We start from the raw sequence: 13,763 nt of genomic DNA on the forward strand, positions 1-13,763 counted from the left end.
TAGAAGGTTTATTCATTGAGAATATGCAGGTTCATGCAATTGGTTATACAGGGTCTCCTTTGTACCTGTGTCCAGATTTCACAGAAGGATATGACAGAGGGAACAGCAGGCATTGCTCACGTGGCTGATCCACTGGTTTCAGTGTTGAAATTGCTCCATGCTGCTGTGATGGTACAAATTGAACTCACATCTAGCTTGGCGCAAAATCCCATCCTATCAGTGTGTCTCCGGGAGAGTTCTGGAGAGAATTTGCTGGTCTTTGCCACCACTGTTCTGTGTCAATTGATGGCTGGAGAGCAGGTGTATGTAGGCATCTTCAGAGGGGGTTTTCAAGTTTCCTGGAGTGCAAAAGGGAAAGGTGTCTCCTTCATATTGTTATAACGGGCTTATTACTTCTCTAGAACTAATTTGCATCCTAAGGCATTGGGAAAATAACATGACTGAGGTCTGATTACTTATTACTGTGATTCATATAGATGACAGAAATACCCAGTATGAGATTAGAGTTTTCTTTTTATGACTAAAACTGTCTTGTTTCCTGTATGTAACTTGCTGTTGAGTTTTGGGCTTTTAGGAAGTGTTGCTGTTGAGTCAGCTCTGTTTCTGTTTATGGTGTGGATTCAGAAATACTTTTAACTGAGAAAATTCATCCAGAGCTTTTTTTGTGGCATATTAAAATGTCTTTACTGATAGGAAAGAATATGAAAACAAAATGTGGGCTGGGAGTACATGCCAAAAGTATATTTCTCTTCAACCAGTCAAATATTTCCAAGCTGGGGACAAGAAACATTTTTAATGTCCTGGCACACTCACAGGGAACTGCCTGAGGAGCGCGTGTGTCTATACACTGAGCTCCCAAAGGTTGACTGGAAGCATGTAGGAATGGATAGCCCTTGGGGTGGGTGGGATTTAGCCTGGATCAAGCATCCATGATGGCTAAGGTGAGGAGAGCCAAGCAATTCTCACCTGCTGGTGGGAACCTTGGACTCTCTGCTTCAGGCCATGTTCAGATAACCTAAATCCCACCTCATCCCCTCTTCCTAGCCCATGGGGAGAGCCAGGCAGCTTTGATAGCTTCTGGAAAGTAGCCCAGAGACCATAAACTGCGCAGGGAGGTACCTAAAAGAATAAGGAAGTGGAATTAGCTTTGCTCAGTAGGAAACATGGACAGAACATCCTGACATGCTGAAAACAGAGATTTGGGGGAATCGCAGTTATTAGAATGTAGTTCGTCTGTTCAGTAGTTGTTTCTCGCACCTTAAGCAGGGAAGTACATAGCTGATCTGCTGAAGAAGAGGCCAAGGTCAGTCACACTGCCCATGAGAAGAGTAGTATCCACCATAATCCATGTAGTCAGGGGCCAAGAACTGATGTAGACTGTAAGTTCTGTGTGATTAGAGAAACACAGACCTCCTATTTTAACATAAGTTCTAACCCTCCTTTAGAAGGACAGTACAACAGATTTTCTGTGGTTCAGACTTGCAGATTACTACCTATTTGTTTTTGACTTTTTTCTTCCATGGGAAATTATGACAGAGAACTCTTGTAATTACTTGGCTAGAAAATTACTTTAAACTGTCTGTTGTTTCTGTCTATTTTGAAAGTATTTATCTTATCAGTGTCTCCTTTTCCCCATATTTATCTCACACTTTCACAAGATTTATTAAATGCTTTTCTGCTGGAAAGAGTTGTGCAGGGGATTTCTGCTCCTCTTAAATCAAGGGCAGCGGTCATAAGACTGCATCTGATCACTGAACTGTTTTTTATATTTCCTTGAAATGACCCATTAATGGAGAAAAATTATCCAGGAATAAAGACATTGTTTGAAATTCAGAGGTAAAGTCCACCTGGAAATGACCTCCATGGGATTTAGGTGTGGTGATAGCAGCCATTACAGGCATCATGATCTGCCATCCTGTGCTGTCCCCAGAGCAGAGTAAATAGAAGAAGGCTGTTGGGCAACTAGATTTTCTGCCATCTCTGAGCTAGGAGTGGTTACCTCTGGAATTGGGAAAAGGCACAGCCTGGGGCACTGGTGTCCTAGACTGCCTCAGCTGGGCCTGTAAGCTGTACCATAAATCCCAAGCAGAATAAAGGGCTTGTTCAGTGACAGCCTTCCAAGCAACCCTGATGAAACTGAGCTCATCCTATTTGTCCTAACTACAGAAATGATGTGTGAGTTTGGCTGAAACATTGGGGGTATAGAGATGCTGGAGAGGACAAGTGGAGGGCTACCAAGGTGGCCAGAAGCCTGGAGGACATGTCTTTTACAGAGAGGTGAAGGGTGCTGTGCTTGTAGAGCCTGATGAAGAAGCAGCTATAGGCAGTCTGGAGCTGCTTGAAGGCAAGCTGTGGAGATGATGAAGTGAAACCCTTCTTCATAGCTTCAAGTGACCAAAAAGGGGTCCCGACATCAAATAGTGACTGTGGAAGTTAGAATGGAGGCTAGGAATAGTGTTTTTGCTTTGGATGATTGGAACAGGGTACCCAAAGAAGAGGCAGAATATCTATCCCTAAAGGTTGTGGGGACATGACTAAGGAAAACTATGAGTGGCTTGGTCTGGTGCTGGTAATAGTCCTGCAAACAGGCAGCTGAACTAAATGACTTCCAGAAGACCCCTCCAACATCAGCATTTTGGTGATTGTGTGAACAGTGTAAATTTTTTTCACAAAATCACAGAATCAATTAGGTTGGAAAAGACCTCTGAGATCACTGAGTCCAATATTTGGCCAAACACCTCCATGTCAACTAGACCATGGAACTAAGTGCCATATCCAGTCTTTTCTTAGAAACTTCCAGGGATGGGGACTCCACTACCTCCCTGGGCAGCCTTTTGCAATGCTTGCAATCCTTTCAGTGAAGCAATTCCTCCTAATGTCTATCCTGTCCAACCTTTTTGCCCAAAACTGACTTAAAAAAAAAATGTATTAGAAAGTTACAACATATTGCAACTCCAAAGAGGTGTTTTTTTTTTTAATAAAATTGATACCCAGAAGTGTTCACAGAAAACTTACAACACTGCTTCTCAGTGTTTTAAACAATGCCAGTGTAGCTGTAAGCTTTGATTAAAATTATCTTCACTTTAAATAATAATAATAAAAAAAGTTCTGCCATTTAATTCACACAAAATAAAGAATTTCTTTACTTTTCTTTCATTGCACTGAATAAGCACTGTAGTTGATTAGGTATTTCTCCCTATCCAGTATGTATGAATAGCTGCTGCACATGCATGTGTGTGCATATATAGGATATCTCTAGAAAGGATAAATGCAAACATTTTTTCACTCAGCAGACTGCTAGCTCTCAGTTGTCACCTCATAACTATAAATAATAGCTTTGGAGTTAGGTATATTTCAGACAGAGGCACAGAAAGAGCAAGCAAATAGAGTAATTTTTTTTTCTCTGTCATTGGCACACCATTGTTCCGCTGTGGTCAGTGGTAGGATGTACAAACAGTATTTCAGATTCCATAGGAACCTGTTTCCTATTTATACTCGGCTAGCATCATGTGTTACTCGACTGACTGGAAGGATGGGAATGATAACCAGCAGCTTTCTTGGGCAAGAAAGAAGAGGTGCTCTTCCCTAGTTAATAAAGAGGCAGAAACTTGAAACAAAATTGGACTAAGATATATGCTTTTAGAACCTGAATTTGCCTACATCAGCTAAGCTTTGTCATAGCAGAAGTGCAAAGAGGAATGTGGGAATGCTTTCACCAGGTTGTCTTCATCTGGAAAAACAAAGCAAGAAAGTAATCAAATGTTAACCAGAAATTGAACATTAGCCACTTCTGTGAGTCTTTAAACATTAACATCTATGGAAGGAATACTATACTACTGTGGTTTTTCCTCAGTGCATTTGCAGGAAATGCCAAATCATAATGCTCTCCAGTTAAAGACATGAGTCCTCTGACAGAAGGAAAACACACATGTAAATAATAGATTTTCTTCATAAATTTTATTGAAGTTATCTTTGTTTGTTTGTTTAAGGCAGCTTTTTTGCTATAATCATTTCTATGGCATCACTAGAAAAAAGCAATGCAGTGCTTGCACACAGCAGTACTCTGGAGTGTCCTGCTACTCAAATGCACCCCAGTTTGCTCCTGTTGCATTAAGGGTGTTTTAAAATGGGCCATCATTTACAGAATCCATCAAAAGTAGTTCTCAACTGGCCCACAGTGCATCTTCATTACCATTTCCTCTGCCACATATTTGTCCTTGGAGAGTTACAAAATGCAAAGACCAAGTGGTTGTTCAGGTTCACTGAAATGTGCAGGAAGGATTTCCACTGATAATTTCAAATTCTGTGCTAACTTCATAGAAAAAATATTTTATATCACTAGTAACCTGACCATAGAATTCCCCATGCCACTTTATGGTATATTTTCATGCAGTTTTAAAGAAGGACAAGCCATACTGGAGTATGACATAACTTACCTAAAATTTTTGGAGATTTTTTTCATAATGTTAACCTGCCATCTGAGATGCAGAGAATAATTGTTGTGGATTTCTAAATTTGTATCATGGCAGATTAATGCTTTACAGTTTGTCTACATGAAGTTGAATTGCCAAAGCGACTATTGTTGCGGTGATGTCCAGTCAGCTCTGTGATTGATAAGTGGACTTATCTGTGACTAATCAGGCACAGAAGGTCAAAAGGAAATACAGATCCATTGGTTGCACTAAAATTAAGAGCACCATGTGCTCTTTCAAAATAAATTACTCAATGTCAGTTTCCAGTTAAGATTCAGTTTTATCTTTAAATACATTATTGTGGAAGTCTTCTTACATCTGTACTGGAAAGACTAAATGATCTGCTCAAAAGTTGCCTTTCTGCTTATTTTATGCTTTCATGTTATCATTTAGAGAATTCTTTGGACACATTGCAGTAAAAACTACTGATGTTTTATACATGTATCTGTATTTTCCGATTTATTTTGGTACCAAAGGACCAATGGCAGTAATGCAAGTTCTTAACGCTTAAGTCTGGTCCTGTGTGTATAATAAATGAGATCTACTCTGAAGAATTTGGAAAGCCAGGAGGTTGCAGGGTTAGCCTGCTATGGAATACCAGGGGACTGAGGCCCTGATCCCCAGTCCATTCTTATTTGTAAAAGCACTTCAGCACATATGTATCTCTAGGTATGTGTTTAAGACCCATTGACATCAATGAGACTTTAGCTGATGCTTAACCTCTGAGCATATGCTTAAGTTTCCTGCTGAATAAGGAGGGCCTTGAGCATATGCTTAAAAATACCCTGCTGAATTGCTGATCTCTCTCAGGCCTCTAGCCTGCCCCAAATACAAACCTTTACTTGCTCCACTAGGTCACTTGTTTTGGCTTGGACTTCAGATTTTTTCCTTTTTAGCATTTCCTTTTCATTCAGCTGGCCAGAGCTATTTTCTACAACCCCCATTATCACGCACACATGGTGTTCATTATCACTCCACATTGCTCCACATTACAAAGTCAAGTACCCAGTTGGTTAATTTAAGGCTTTCAGTGAAAGTGCTATCTATTTATAGTTTTCTGCAAATTTAAAATCATGTATGGAAAAAAGCTGTTGTCAGTTAAACAAACATGTTGTTTATATTCAGGTGCTGCTGGGATACAAACCTTTCACTATAATCTTTTCACACTCTCACTGTGCAACTTTATTACTTCATTAGGTGGGATATTTAAAAGATTCCAAAAATCCATTGTAGCTCTCTCAGGCTTTTGGATAAATTCTAATTACTCTTGGCCAGTATTTAGTGCAGAAGATTTTCTTACCAAAAATACTTTGTTAATGCCTATTTTTTATGGTTTTACTTAATTTCCACTGGAAATTTTCAATTTCCCACAGCAAATACTTCCAAAATTTTTTTTCATACTAAATCATGTTTCATAAATAAGTATTTCTGAATAAATTTCATTCATACTATTGGAGCTTTTTGGCAAAACCCTTGATATTTTGAATCAAAGTGAAACTAGAACACTCCTTTAAAATTCTCAAAAATTTCCCATTATAAAATCCTGCAACTTTAAAGGAAAAAGTTCAAATAAAAATTCCTTTTTTCACTTCCCATGTGAACTAAAATGTGACACATTCCTTTTACTCATAGTTAACAATGCAAAATTTACCTGGTGTCTTTTATTACTACCAAGAGAAGCTTGTGAAAGAATATGCTAAATATGGGCTGACTATTTTGAATTTTTATGCAGTAGTTGTGTTAGAGGACCAACTGTCCTGATCCAAGTCATGGCTGTGAAACCCCACAAAATTAATGGATTTCAACATAAGTGTTTCTTAGGTCTAGTAAAGGCTCGAATGCACCTGCATGGTTTTCTGTTAGAACATAGAAAAATCCTAGCACACACCTTGGTGCATGTAAAAAGACAAAACATATCCCAATTCTAACAGTTGTCTTTGGAAATGAAAATGATAATTTACTTAGCTGTTGTTTTCATTATCTGATGTCCACCTTCAGATGTTCGCCATTGAACATTCATGACTACAATGGTTTCTGCTGCACACGCTGTTTGAATACATTTCTTGGACGAATCCAGAAAACCACCAATCAGCAAACTGAAACTTGAGCTCCTACTCTACTTGTCAAGAGATTCTGGATCCTCACATTACATCAAAAAATAACAAACTGCTAAGACCATTTCATGCTTTGTTGGCTTCCAGTAAACCAGAAGTATCCTGAAAAAGGTTTCCTCCAACTTTCATTTGCATCTGAATTTGCCAAAATTCAGATGTTCGGCACACTTTTATCCTGGCTTCCATTGCTGTAACTTACTACTAGGGCAGTGGATTTTGATTTCCTTGCAAGTAAGGAAGATGCTTTTTTTTTTTTTTTTTTTTTTTTAACACTGAAGCAGTGTGGTTCAGGCATAAGGGGACATTTGCATCTTGCTCCCCATACAGGCCCACACCATTAGCTTGCAAGGTGATGTCCCTGGCTGATGGAGTCCAAAGCCTCCATGCAGTGAGGGAAATTGCAGTATCACTGCAGGCACACAGGTCCCATGCGAGTGCCAAGGACTGTCATGATTAGAGTGTGTATCTTCCAGGACAGATGGAGTACAAGACATATTTTATAAGATTTGAGGACTGAATGGATTCTTAGTTCAATGAAAAATTCCTTCTGCTGCCTTTTTTTTTTTTCTTTTTTTTTTCTTTTTTTTCTTTTTTCTGACTCAGCATATTGTTTGCAGCTGGTCTGAAGTGGGAATGCTTGTGTAGAAGAGTTATATGACTTTCTGGAAAAACTAACTAGTATGGAACTAATTGCAGCCCACCCAAACCTAGCAGGAGGCCGGGTTTTCCTTTCAATTAAGAACATTCTGCTAGAAGGCAGCACACAAGAACTGATGTGTGTGTTCCGATGAACGCTTAACAAGAGCTTTCATGGGCTTTGAAAAAAATAAAAAAAGGTCTTCAGGAATGAAGGCAAATAGAGCACAGAAATTAAAGAAAAATATTAGCTAGGGGGTCCAATATCAAACCAGAAACTAGGAATATCTTTCTTGAAAATAATTTCTCATCTACTAAATAGAACTGAAAGAAATATTTAAAAGACCATTATTAATTGGACTGTTCTCATTTATTAGAACTTCTATAGCAAGCTGGCACTGCTGATCTTATCAATCCCTCTTGTTAGCTAAATTTCTGGTTCCTGCATCTCTCTTGCTTATTTGGAGACATGTAAAAAACACTGACTCCATTCTGGTTGTAAGACAGATGGAGTTGGGAGAGCAATTATTTCTTAAAAGACAGGGAGCTGTGATTTAGGACAGGAATTTTACTGAGGAAAGCTCAGACACAGCTTGGCTCAGTTAGCAATTGTGTTTGTGCTCTTATTACTCAAATTACTGACAAAACCAACTCATCCCCACAAGGCTAAAGGATTTGGATTAAATATGGTGGAGGGGAACTCTTCAAAGCATGCTGTCTTGTCTTCCAGATGGTAAAAATGAAGTTTGAAGCTGTCTGCTGTACAAAAGAAATTGTGAGCAGGGAAGACAGGAATGGAAATGAAGCTGTGGAACAGCAGGGGGAGGTGATCTGATCTCTAGTAAAAGGCTAGAAATGGTGATGACTTAACGATTTACTCTCATCAAGTGGGATAGGGATCTTTCACAAAGGCTGGTAGACAGGGAAAGGTAAGAAAGGCTGAGGAAGTCTGTAGAGCTGGTTTCTGATGGGAAAGGGCCTGAGGAATGCCCATGGTGCTGTGAGGCACTGGTGAGGAAGAGCATGAGGTGCATGTGAAATGTCCTGGGCAGACTGAAAACTGAGGTACAAGAAGCCACCATGTCAGGGGGCTATAGAAGTCTGCATACAGGGAAAGGACTGCTGGAGCCTGGTGGGTCAGAGGTGAAGACCACAGCATTATTGCTGCTCTGGTACAGCCAGGGGCAGGGGCAACCAGGACACCTACTGGAATTTTTGTGATCCCACTGAAAGCTGGGCTACTCTACCACCATACACAGCCATTCTCACCCTCCTATGTTGCTCATTATTTGGGGTATTTTATGGAGAACCTTTCCTCCTCCTCTTTTAGAAATGTAACCAGTATTTTTAATATAATTTTTTTTTTTTTTTTTTAAGTGACAGAGCCCTGATATCTGCCTAGAACCTCTGGCTGTCTTTTAAGAATAGTGTTTGAATAAGGATTATTTTCCATTCAGTAACAATGGAGAAGAAAGATGTAATCTTAGTATTGTGGTGCAAGTTGCAAAAATAATTTCTGCTTGCTTGGTAACTTCATCCTTTGAAGTATCCAGATTCTCTCAGGGGTGTATGTGACCTCACCTTCTAGTTACCAAACTTTTCCAAATGTCGGATTACACTCAACACCAGATTAGGAATGTGCTTGACATTTCTTTATAGGGTGCAGGAAAATATCTGGGTGGAGATGAAAGCAGATACAAGTGTAACTGGGATACTGGAATAAATTATATATTGCTACTATTACACTTCTCTTCCTGTGTTTCAACCTACCTTTGTGCTGAATCTTTGGCTAACATTCAGTTGTCTGCATACTTGCTGAGGATTCATAAGAAATTTGTTCATTATAAATCTGAATCACCTGAGAAAAGGAACTGCAACACTTTGCTCTTTAGCATTCATATTCAGTAAAGATGACAGTCTATTTTTACACCCCTGACTATTTATGTATACATCTTAAATTACAGGTGGTGTTGCTAGTGCTACACAGCTGCCAGTTTGATGACTATGGACTATTGGAAATGCCAGCAGAGTGTTTGAATCTGCTGCTATTTGTATCCAAAATTTAAGTGTGGAAAACTGTAAAGCAAAGCCTGAAAATGCTTCAAGGAATTTTTGTTTTAAAATCATAAATATGATGAATATTTTTCAGAAGAGTCAATGACTGATCATGCACCGCAGCAAGACCTATCTTCTGTCCTTTACCAATAAACCTTTTTAAAACCTCAAGACAAAACTTCACCATTTGGAAGAGAAAAAAACAGGAGTTTGCTGGAAGCTATGCAGGGCTACTCTGTAGGAGTGCTGAGCTCTGGTTATGACATGAATAATAGAGGCATCATCAAGATAATAATCTCCAGGCATTCAGTATTTCTTATTCATTCTTATTCAATAGCATTCCTATGGTGCATTCAGTATTCAGTTGGCATGGCTTATGTTAATACATTATTGCTTTTCTTAGGCAGCATGGGTCTTAATATTTATCATAAACTTGTTTAAATGAGTTCAATTCTATGAGCTGAAAAATAAACCAAGTGTGTCTATTGGATGATATTTCCTGGTTTGTTTACTTTTCTTAGTAAGTTTTGTACCTATTTACTGATTGATCATTTTTCCTGAGCAGTCTCCCTTTTCCAGCTGGGGGTGCAGCTAAAGGGACCATTTAATTAATCTCTTGCATCTTGACCTCTTCCTCATTTGAACCTTAGTTCTGATACTTGCAGAAATGGCCATTGACTGTACTTTCTCACCAAGTGATGCCCTGCTTTTCTCTCTTAGCCAGTTCTTTCTCTCTGCCCATTGTCTGGTTGCTTTTAGCAAACTATCACTTGTGTCTCTCATTCTGGTTTTCACAGAGAGCAATGCATATGTTCTCTCTGCCATTTTCAGGCTTTTCCCCACTTATGACCTAGTAGGATTGTCTAATTGTCAACAGATAATGCGATTTTACATTTTCATGAAATCTAATTCAGATTCAATGTTCTTGTGTGAATGACTTTGTAGCTGTTCATTCACTCTACTCCCTTCAAAGTTCTTGAATAGCTGGGTTCCTCTGCCAAGCCTCAAGTCTCTCCTGCCAACAACACTTCAGCCCAGTGGTCTGCTTTGGCTTCATACTGCTTAGTATCTCCCAAAGAAGAACCAGAGACCTATGGACCTTTTTGACAGTGTAAACATAATTTTTGCTTATTTCCAAACCATTAGATTTGACATCAGGATGAGTTTCTTCGTGGACAGTGTTGTCACACCCAATACATTGGCTGCCCAGGGAAGTGGTAGAGAAAAAGCCATCACCTGGAAGTGCTTCACCATCCCTGGAAGTGCTCAAGAAACAGCTGAACAGGGCATTTAGTGCTGTAGTTTAGTTGACAAGGGGGTGTTCAGCCACAGGTTGGACTTGAAGATCATGGAGGTCTTTTCCAATCCTAATGATTCTACAGTTCTATTGTTACAGCCCCCAGGAGTTATCTACAGCCCTTCTTATCCTGCAGCTGGCTAGTGGGAATGTAAGGGTGAATTAGGTGGGTTCAGTGCTGAGGCTATGCTGCCTGTGTCAATACTCGGCTGTGGCCACATCCTCTGCTGTCACTTACCCTGGGAGTCCCAGTATGGTAGCTTATAAAACACAAGCAAGTGATAGAGAGAATCTGCAGCTGAATAACATTGGGGTTAGCAGACCATAATGCTAAGGGCTGAGCAGTACTTGAGATTTGAGTATTTACTATTCTAATAATTTTGAAACTTACATGTGTCTGGATTACCTGGTACTATGCTTTATCTCCAGAGGCTTTAGATATAATCTTGATTTCTGAACTGAGGGTTGTTTGAACCAGGGGTCCCCAAGTGTTTCCTGGCAAGCAAAAGCAATTCATAAAATGACCATATGGCCACAATGTTTTTTTTTCCCTTGTTCCTAGAGGGAGCACAGTGCAGAGGTTGCTGTGTGCCTCTGAGATTGAGGCAGTGCCTGTGGTCTCACCCTGAATGATCAGTGTCACTTGCCAATCCTGCCCATGCAGTACAGACTGAAGCATCTGCACAGGACAGGACTGGGTGGAGCACTCTGCAGCCAGCTTATCCTGAGGAAAGTGGGTGGCTCAAGGGCATGTTCTGTGGTCACTGAACCTGCACATAACCTGTACAGTGGAAGCTGAACCCTATCCCTGGCAGAAACCTGAGAATGACTGTGAGCCTATTGTTGCTGTTGACCTCTGTCTGTCAGGGATTATATTTTTGTTTTGTTTTTACTATGGGGCAATTTGCCCTACTAAACTATAGCTAATTTCAAAGGTACTACGAAGTTTTTTTGGAAGGCAAAGAGGCCACTTTTTTTTTTTCTCGTGCAAGTATTTAAGAGTGATTACTGACTTGTGACTACTTTTCAAACCTGAGGGAATATTCCAGAGAGCACTAATATCTGCTGATTAGTTAGTGTTGATTAAAAAAATTTGAGACAAAGGACACTTGTGATATTGTAATTGCACTTCCTGAAAAACAAACCTGAATGTAACGCAGACCAAGGCATTTCTCATACACGACTGTCAGTCTGATCTGTTTTGTAAGAATCCTCAATTAATTATGATTCTTCAATACTGAGAAATAAGGAACAAGGATAACAGTGAGAAGGAGTGGGAATTTTTTTGGGTTTCACAGGCTGAAGTCTGGTATTTAAAAAGATCAGGAAGAGAAGACTGTAAGTGGATTGAAAGGAGCACAAAACTATTTGTGGCAGTAGTGGAGGGAGGGGACCAGGATGGTCTTTGGGGGATTATTGGGCCTATTCATGTTAAGCCAGTGGGGAGAGTTCTGCTCTGTATCTGCATTTGTAGAAGCTGTTCTTGACTAACTGTGGAGAGAGCCAAGAGGAATTTGCATCTCGAGGCTAAAATTAGCTTTACTGGAGTCTGCTTTAGGAAATGACTGAGCTCATCTACTCCACCACTTATTCCAAGGCAATTATCTACATTTATTGCAGGCACTGATGAAAGTTGTTCATAAAATTCTGTTAATAGATTGGGACTGTTGAATTTCCACTGCACCGCATCACTAGTTTTGCTAGAGAAAGAAATCTCTAATGTCAGCCTAAACCTCTTTTGCTGTAAATTCAGAGAATTTTTGACCACTTCAAAATCAGACATGTTCATGCTAACTGGTTAATTTAATCTCCTTCATGTTGCACTATTCTATCTTTAGAGTATTATCAAAATTTTGTAAATCAGTCTGGGTTTTTTCCCTAGACTTAAATATTCTGAGTTCCTTCAGCAATTCCTAATTTTTCTTGTATTTCTAGACATCTTCAGACTCCTCACAAGAGTCTGGCATCTTTTATGAAATGCTGTGCCACCATCTGACATGAGACATGGATTAGAAGAATTACTGCTTTTTGACAATACCCTCATTGCTGCTTTTTTAAACAACTGGACTCTTTTTGTTTTTTCTAACCTGTTAAAATGGCATTTCTTGATAGCTGTTTTCCTAAATTCCATTGTCCATTATGCTCTTTGCCACTTTTTCTTCTAAAATCCACAGTCACAAACCCACTTCCATTACCACTCCATTCCTCCCTATTCCTTAGAGTGGAGTCCAGGCAAGTACTGTCCTTTTTGCTCCAGGACAGATACATTTCAAGAACTTGCTGGGAGGGAGTCAGCTCATGTATCTATGTATTCTACACATCTAGATATTGGATATCTAGACCAGATGTCCAGGCTGTCTCTTCAGGTAGTGGATAGGAGCACTCCCAAGATTGTTTGACTCAACTTAGAATATCTGACTAGGATTAATAGCTCTTGTCAAATATTTATCTCCGTTCCCTGACTATAAAATTGTTTGAATATTTGGCCAACTTGAACAGGCCTTGTAATACTCCTTTTTTTCAGCTAAAGTTTGGGAAATTCAAATTATACACTTGAGGTCATTTTTGTTGCAACTGTCACAGTTTTGCTGTGTGAATTTCCCAGTGTGATATTATGCTGTGTTCTAATCCAAGACAGTCCCAATGGTCTTCTAGCCCTTTTAATATTGTCCAAAGATCTTAAAGCAGCAAGTCTCTCTCTGTTTTGACTTCAGAGAAAGTGTATGCATGGTTAGTATGTCAGATTTTTCCTTTCCACTGAACAAACTGTAACTTTCTCTAAATATGCCAGTTCTATACATCATCCAATGCTAATGAATATTGCAATAAGACCTTGGTCTCAACAATCTTTTCCGCTTAACTGGTTCATGGAAAATAGATGATTCCTTGCCCACCATCTTTGGAACTTTTTGTGTTGCACCCAAATCCGGTCTAACTCATTTGTGAGTCCTTCTGCTCAAGACTCCTGATGTATTTGTGGCTGCTTTCTTTTGATGGCAGAGGAGTCTATTGTACCCTCTTTCTTTTGTACCACTGGTGGGCCTGGGAATCTAGACCTTCTATGTGCTTGAAAAATTGCTGGATAAATGCTGTCAGTGATTGAGTAGACTGCCAAAATGACATGTGTCTGTACGGTTACTCATGGCAATTATGTAAGTGATGGAGTTGCTTAACAAATGAGCTCATAAG

This window comes from Lonchura striata, chromosome 3, assembly GCF_046129695.1.
Source record: "Lonchura striata isolate bLonStr1 chromosome 3, bLonStr1.mat, whole genome shotgun sequence".
In the NCBI taxonomy this organism is placed as follows: Eukaryota; Metazoa; Chordata; class Aves; order Passeriformes; family Estrildidae; genus Lonchura; species Lonchura striata.